Below are 9,061 nucleotides of genomic sequence, written 5' to 3'. Positions count from 1 at the left end.
TGCTTGACAAATTTTAGCTGTTGAAGCAGTCATTCATGTATATCCTTCAGATCAACTTCTACTAGGGAAAGCAAGCCACCGAGAGGCCATGGCAATGCTTCAAACCACAATGACTCAAGGCAATTTTTTATTTTATTTGGCCAGTGCTCCAGGTCATTGTAATTTAATGAGTAGTAATCCTATTTAAAAATATGTTGCAGGCAGCAAGGTGCCTGCTGGGAGAAAGCGGCTATGCATGAACAGATCAATATGCATTGTGTGCTTTCAACCATTCAATAATCGATTCACCCTTGTTATGAGAAAATAAATGCCAAAATCCCCAAAGTTAATTTCTGAAGAAAGCATTTACAAGGCGATCAGATTATTAAAAGTTTCCGTGGGTTATCTTCTATCTGATTATTTGTTCCTGAAATCTCTGTGCTGCATCTTCACAATATCCCATTCAGAAACTGTAAAAGATCCTAACAGTGAATTCCAGCAGGAAGATTGGCTACATTTCCTTACTATCACCAAAGTGCTGCAGGCTTATTTGGACTAAAGCATTTTACAGATTCAACTGTTTTTTCACTCTCTAGTCTTACTTTTAAATATACCAGATGCATTTAATAAGCTATCAAATAAGGCTTTCAGGAGGCTTAACTGTAAGATGTCAGATCTTCTAGTTCATGTGTTATTCAGTAATTTTCAATTTCTCAAATTTGTGCATTAAAAGAAGATAACATATTCTTTAGACTAGTCAGAATTTTAGCAAGTCTTAGTTATATGTTATGGGCTTTCTACATTTCCCTGTTACCATAGAAATGGTTTTATGAGGACTGAATCTGTGCAGCATAATCGCAAACATTAAATTGGCATATAAAAGCATTCCAGCTTAGCATCTCTACTGTCTATGTTAATGGTTTTGCTGCTTTTATAGCAGTATCTTACCAGGCTGTAATTCATTCAGGGAGCCTTAAACACTATCTTTCATTGAACTGGATTTCAGAGGAGTGTCTTATGCATTGTGCACCGTTTTTCTGTTAGCTAGCTAAGCTCTCAGTGCATCATATTGCCACATCAATGAGTTTTGTGGATTAGAAATCAAACCAGAGAACTGTACACATCAGAGCACCAAATATAAATGCATGACTCTTACTCATTTGACTTCAATTAGTAAGATAATGTGAGTGGTAAACGAGATTCATTTTCTTGGATCCCAATCACATTGCCATTTAACAGAAATTGATTAAAAGTTCACCTCAGTGAGTAAATATACTTGCTCATCTAAGTTACTAAACTTAACTTTCTCCAATCTTCTCTCTTAGAAGTTTACTACATAAATTTAAATAGCATAGAACTTATAAATAAAGATGATTTTAGGGTTTCACCTGATTAATAACAAACCCACTCTGCTGTTAAAACAGTCCAAAACAGCTCAAGCTAGTCATCTAGGCAGCTTTAGGAAAGTAATATTTTGGCACTTGTTCATCTGCTATAAAGTTCAATCGGGATTCCCAACCCTTCTATTTTAATGGCTCAAAACTTTGATTTTAACTCCCTCTAGATTAAGAAAGCAGATGTTCTATTCTGCTGTCTACCCAAACTGAAGTTAATTAAATTCTTTCTTGTAACTAAAACTAGCAAGAATCTAAAATTAACAGCTACTTTAATTCTTCTGTGTGTCATCTTTTATTGTAATCTGCTTGTAGAATAGGCATTGTTCAGCAAATTTTTACCTGATTGTGGAGAACTAGTTTCATTTGAGCTGATGTCAGTGTTGTTACTTTTACACTTACAAAGGTCAAGTCACTTTCGTAATCCTCAAAGGAGACACTAAATTCATCTCATCCTAACTAGACAAAGAGAGTGCCCAGTGCCATTTGTCAAAATAATCAAGTGTTAACTGTTTTCCTCACACTTTGGATATAAAGCAAGGTCAAGAAAAATCAGACCTAGTCATTATTGTTGATTTTGCAGCCTAGCATCTACCCCGCTTCCTGTGATAATGATGATTCCACTCTGATTCTATTTTTCTATTTTAATATAGTAGAACTGAATCCATCTCCAGGTATGAAATACACAATTTATACTTAGCCAATCAGAATATTGCAACTGCTCAGTCACAGGATTGGTTCAAGAAGGTCACAAGATCCACATTAGACCAATTATGGCAAAAGGTCTAATATCTAAAATTCAGGTTCCCCTTCTCCCTAAAATTGGTTTTGTGATGCTAATAATTTGGTAATCCTGGATAAATGAGGCCAACATAGTAGAATGCAGAGCTAAGAGATGAGAGAAAGTTGACTTCTGCTGACAGTTTTTCAGCCTATGAATCCAGTTGCGCTCTAGGACCTTTCAATAAGGTCAGTCAAATTGGCCCACATTTTCATTCCTGTGCAATAGACAAAACATTTGGCTTCACAATAATAAGACAAACATTTCTTGAAATTCACTCTGGTATAGATAGGAACATTACCCATCAGATACAAAATAGTACAACGTGGTACAAGAAACAGAATTAAAATACTGCTGTATTCACTTTTTTAAAAGAGGAAAAACATATTTATAGGAGAAAATTAACTGCTTTTCTTAGTTTCCAGTCAATTTCTATTTTTCCTCCAAATCTTAATACTTTTGGAAATATCAGTTATAAGTAACACACAATTCACCTGATAATGACAATACACTTATTTATCATTTATTGTGGGCCCACCATGTTATTTGTCTTGGAATAAAGAAAGAATGAAACATACCCCACTTCTCAAGGAGATTACATTTAAGTAGGAGATACAGCAAAGAATAGAATGGAAGATATTTGATTCATGGTATCTCTTTGTTTCAAAATAAATTTTAATAAAATAAAACAAAATAAAAACATGGTATTGGACAATTCTAAAATTAAGTAGTAAAGCAAATTCCTCATCTTTTGTTTCATCAACAAGCCCTGATCATCTAGTGAAGTCTGAGGAAAATTAAGTTTTGCCTTATTCAGGCCGCTATGACAGCGGTTGCTGTGAATTACTTAGATCATCCATCGATTTCTGTTTTAGCAATATTACATCCAGGGTCATGTTCATGACTCATGTTTTTATCAGGACCAAAAGTATAACCAACACAAATTAAGGTCATAACTCGAATTAATATCGAAATCTTCTTCCAAATGTATAACAAAATGCCAACCTTAGCATGAAGCTAGAAAGGGTACAACTCTTAATTCATTTGAAATATATCTCTCAGTACTAGCAGACTAGGAAATGGATAATGTATCTCTTTAGAAATCTACCCAGATTACAAAATTATAAATTATACAGGCAAACTTCTCTTAATGCAAAATTCTCTTATTATCTTAATCTTCATACTCTTAAGAACATTTTACCTTCTCCCTCCAAAAAAACTTACTTGTTTTAAATATGTGCACATCACATATCAGCCATTTGCACTAATGAAGATGATGGATAATTTAACACTTAAGATCTTTTAGACACAGATAGCTCAATTTCACTTTTCAAAGTAGACAAATTCATTCACCTCTTTTAGGGTCAGTCTCTTCATCTATAAAGGGAACATAATAATAACTGACCTGATTGGTCGAGGAAAAAATGAAATGAAATGAAATGAAATATGTAAAGCACTTAGAAAGGTACTCACATATAGCAGCCCAAATAAATGGTGGCAAAAAATTAAATATACCAATCCAGAACATTATCTTTGAAGAGAGACACCTAACCATTGAAAATCCTTAGCCTAAGCATTGAAAATCCTTTGTGTGATATGGACTATATATCATATTTGCTGCGGTAAAAATTACCAGAAAAATTTTTAGTGGTTTAAAATAACATAAATGTCTTATCTTACAGTTCTGCAGATCAGAAGTCCAAGAACGGTTTCACTGGGCCAAAATGAATATCTCAAGAGAGTTGCGTTCGTTTTGGAGGTAGTAGGGAAAACATTTCTTTTTCAAGTCCTGTAAGCCATCTGCATTCCTTGACTTACGGTATCCATCTAGAAAACCAGAAACATAAGATCTTTAAGCACATCTTCTCTTTTCCTCTTACAATAGGGTCCTTGTGATTACATGGAGCTCACTGGATATGCCAGGATAATCTCTTTAGTGGAAGGTTAACTGATTATCAACCTTAATTCCATCTGTACCTTTAATTTCCCTTTGCCATATAATATGACATATTTATAGGTTCCAAGTGTGAGGACCCAATAGTAACTCTTTGAGGCGTTATTATTTTGCCTACCAAACACCCATCCTTAAATTTTTTCTTTGAATTGCAAAATGGAAAGTACTAGATTTAAGACTTCATATTATGTATATTTCTCATTGGCCCAGAAAACACACTCACACCCGACTGCTATAGTAATTAAGTTCAAAAGAGCCAGATTATTTATTATTTATTATGTTTAACTTCATGGGTGATTCTAAAACACAAAATTATGCTATAGACCCTCAAGATTGCCACAAATAATCCATTCCCTTGTGAAGCATAATTTGAGCCAATGTTCTAAAATGCCATGGATCACAGAAACATAGATTTGGAAAACACCTTCAATTTATTGTACTCAAAATGTATCGTATGGTTAAAATTTTGATTTTGACTAGATTTTTGTAAGCTTCATTTTTACTTATTAATTCTCCAATTTTCTGCATAATGCACACTTAAGATGTATTTGGAATATAAAACTTAAACATCAGACTTGCTAGTAATAATAGTGTGCATGTATATGTGGGTTATGTGGGTATATGGGATTGGGGGTATGTTCCTCAGTGAGCAGGTATATGTAAACCTACTCCCAAAGGCAATGGAAACTGAGAGGCCAAAGAGGCTGACAAACTCAGTTTCTCAGGAAGAAACACTTAACAAGGATTTACAAAGAGAAGTGACAGGCCTGTCTAGAAACAGTGGATTCCCATACCAACTCTCCGGAAAGTATCCTTTAAAGAGCAAAGTTTTACAGTAAAGATACGTGCAACTGGTCATGCCTCAGACTTATCTGCAAAATTTGTAACCACTGGGAGGTTAGAGAAACATCTTTATAAGGAGTTATCTATACTATAAGCATTGTTTCTTTATGTCAGTGCTACAGGGACACCTTGGTATGCAGAAGTCAAATGCTGGTCATCATGGCGGTTTTGCTTCAAGATGGTGTCACCTTTACCAGGCAATAGGCTGTTTTCCTACAAGAGGTAAAGATGGGAGAAGAAGCATTCTCAAAGACCGTATGTGACTCTATGATTCTTGGTATTTTAGAAGCTTGATTTGAATTAGAGTTTTAAACGATTTGAATACTTTTTGTAATCTTGGTAAACTAAAGTATGACTTTTTTTTTTTTTTTCTGAATCTTAGTGAATGATGAGAGGTTTTGGTCTTCTGCAATAAATTTAATCTAAGAGTCCAGAATTGAGGCATTTTCTGTGTCAATAAGCAATTTTAATAAAATCCCGTTTATGGTTTATTGAATGGCTACCTCTGTCTTACTCAAGTTATTTAGACATGGAACATAGTTACAACCTTCACACTAAACAGCACTAGGATTGCCAGATACACTATGGCACTTTAGTTGAATTTGAATTTTAGATAAATGAATTTTTAATATAATCATATCAAAAATATTTTACAAAATATACTAAAAAGTAGTCATTTATTGGAGGTTCATAAAAAAAATCAAATTTAATTGGACCTCCTGTATTTTTATTTGCTAAATCTGATAGTCCTGGAGAATAAAGCTCATTCCAGACAATCCTGATTTCTTCTTCCCAAGGACCCTTCCACAGAGGTAGCTACAGTACCAAAGCTATCGAGTTTACCTAATCCTCATTTTTAATTCTTAGAGAAAACAAGTTTAGCATAGATCTGGTGCAAAAGCCAGGGAATTCCATCTTCTGGGATACAGATACACCTTTAGGAAGCCAATCACATTCTGCATGAGAAGAGTGCTATAAATGTATTCTGCCTGAAAGTCAAGAAGCAATGGAAGAGCCAAGTGTCAGATATGTTGGAATTTGGAGAACAGATCAATTAAGCACCTCTCTCCTGCTGTGTTGAGGATGTGCATATGTATGTGTTTGTATGCATATGTAGTTTAACAACAATTTGCCTAGAATAGTGGTTCTTGTCATTAATGTTGAGGATATGTATTCACTTCAAAGACTGGTAAAACTCTATAAAAATGCATGTGGACACAATTCTGCTATTCTGCATAATTTTCAAAGAATTCAGGGGCCTGCTAAAGCTCATGAAATTTTGGTCATAATTCTTTGCCATGTGTGTGAAAATACATTCTCAGAATATTAAATTTTGAAAAGGAATATTAAATTTTGAAATTTTACTGATAAAACTTTCCCTTTATGTTTTAATGTCTCACTTAAGGAATATTGATTACAAGGAAGTATAACAATGCTGCCCATAATATCTTCTAATTGCTTTGAATTTTTGTCTCACATTGGTTCTATAACTTATATAGTTTAATTTGTTTATGGTATACTAAATTTTCTTTTCCACATTGAAGCCAATTACATAAACATCATTTATTTAGTAATCTTTCTTTCCTCCCTTATTGCACATCAAGTACATCAAGTTTCAATTTAAGCATCAGTCTGCTTCTGAGTTCTTCTTTTATCAAGTATTCTTCATACTATTATATTTTCTTACTGAACTATGAATGGACCATTATTTCTTCATATGAATTTTTAAATCAGTTTATAAATTTCCACAGGAAAAATTACTTTTGGAATTATAATTGGAACTGCACTGAATGTACAGAGTGATTTGAAGAAAACTTTTCATCACTTTAAAATTCATATTCTCATCAATAAACATAGTGTCAGGCCTCTGAGCCCAAGCTAAGCCATCATATCCCCTGTGACCTGCACCTATACATCCAGATGGCCTGAAGTAACCAAAGAATCACGAAAGAAGTGAAAATGGCCTATTCCTGCCTTAACTGATGACATTACCTTGTGAAATTCCTTCTCCTGGCTCATCCTGGCTCAAAAGCTCCCCTACTGATCACCCTGTGACCCCCGCCCCTGCCTACCAGAAAATAACCCCTTTTGACTATAATTTCCTTTACCTATCCAAATCCTATAAAACGGCCCCACCCATATCTCCCATCGCTGACTCTCTTTTCAGACTCAGCCTACCTGCACCCAGGTGAAATAAACAGCCTTGTTGCTCACACAAAGCCTGTTTGGTGGTCTCTTTACACAGACGCGAGTGAAATTTGGTGCCGTGACTCGGATCGGGGGACCTCCCTTGGGATATCAATCCCCTGTCCTCCTGCTCTTTGCTCCGTGTGAAAGATCCACCTACCACCTTGGGTCCTCAGACCAACTAGCCCAAGAAACATCTTAACAATTTTAAATTGGGTAAGCGGCCTCTTTTTACTCTCTTCTCCAGCCTCTCGCACTATCCCTCAACCTCTTTCTTCTTTTAATCTTGGCGCCATCTTTCAATCTCTCCCTTCTCTTAATCCTCAGTTCCTTTCCTTTTCTGGTAGAGACAGGAGAGGCATTTTATCCTTGAACCCAAAACTCCGGCGCTGGTCACGGACTTGGGAAGAGAGTCTTCTCTTGGTGTTTAATCATGCAGGGACGCCTGCTTGATTATTCACCCACATTTCAGAGGTGTCTGACCACGTGGGGACACCTGCCTTGGTCCTTCACCCTTACCAGCAAGCACCGCTTTTCTGGCGTCAAGCACCCTTCCAGCCCTTCTCTCCGTGTCCCCACCCCTTCTCCACTTTCCTGGGGGGCAAGCACCCCCCACCCCTTCTCTCCATGTCTTTACCCTCTCTTTTCTCTGGATTTGCCTCCTTCACTATAAGCAACCTTTAACCCTCCATTCCTCTTTCTTCTCCCTTAGCCTGTGTTCTCAAGAACTTAAAACCTCTTCATCTCTCGCCTGAGCAAAAATCTAAGCATCTTATTTTCTTCTGCAACACCGTTTGACCCCAATACAAACTCTACAGTTGTTCCAAATAGCCAGAAAATGGCACTCTCAATTTTTCCATCCTACAACATCTAGATAATTCTTGTCGTAAAATGGGCAAACAGTCTGAGGTGCCTGACCTCCAGGCATTCTTTTACACATCAGTCCCTCCCTAGTCTCTGTTTCCAATACAGCTCATCCTTAATCTTCCTTCTTTCCCTCCCACCTGTCCCCTCAGTCCCAACCCCAAGCATCGCTAAGTCTTTCCAATCTTCCTTTATTACGGACCCATCTGACCTCTCCCCTCCTCCCCAGGCTGCTCCTCGCCAGGTCGAGTCAGGTCTCAATTCTTCCTCAGACTCCGCTCCCGAACCCTATAATCCTTTTATCACCTCTCCTCACACCCGGTCCAGCTTATAGTTTTGTTCCGTGACTAGCCCTCCCCAACCTGCCCAGCAACTTCCTCTAAAAAAGGTGCTGGAGTCAAAGGCATAGTCAAGGTTAATGCGCCTTTTCCTTATCCGACCTCTCCCAAATCAGCATTTAGGCTCTTTTTCATCAAATATGGAAAACCCAGCCCACTTCATAGCACGTTTAAGCAGCAACCCTTAGACTCTTTACAGTCCTAGACCCTGAAGGGTCAGAAGACCATCTCATTCTAACTATGCATTTTTTCACCCAGTCAGCTCCTGACATTAAATAAAACTCCAAAAATTAAATTCCAGCCCTCAAACAACAGGACTTAATTAACCTCGCCTTAAAGGTGTACAATAATAGAGTAGAGGCAGCCAAGTAGCAACATATTTCTGAGTTGCAATTCCTTGCCTCCACTCTGAGAGAAACCCCAGCCACATCTCCAGCACACAAGAACTTTCAAATGCCTAAACCACAACGGCCAGGCGTTCCTCCAGGACCTCCTGCCCCGGGAACTTACTTCAAGTGCCGGAAATCTGGCCACTGGGCCAAGGAATGCCCGCAGCCCTGAATTCCTCCGAAGCCATGTCCCATCTGTGCAGGACACCACTGGAAACTGGACTGTCCAACTCGCCTGGCAGCCACTCCCAGAGCCCTGGAACTCTGGCCCAAGACTCTCTGACTGACTCCTTCCCAGATCTTCTCATCTTAGTGGCTGAAGACTGACGCTG

This window comes from Mandrillus leucophaeus, unplaced genomic scaffold (assembly GCF_000951045.1).
Source record: "Mandrillus leucophaeus isolate KB7577 unplaced genomic scaffold, Mleu.le_1.0 Scaffold344, whole genome shotgun sequence".
NCBI classification, from domain to species: domain Eukaryota; kingdom Metazoa; phylum Chordata; class Mammalia; order Primates; family Cercopithecidae; genus Mandrillus; species Mandrillus leucophaeus.
This window is presented reverse-complemented; position numbering follows the sequence as displayed.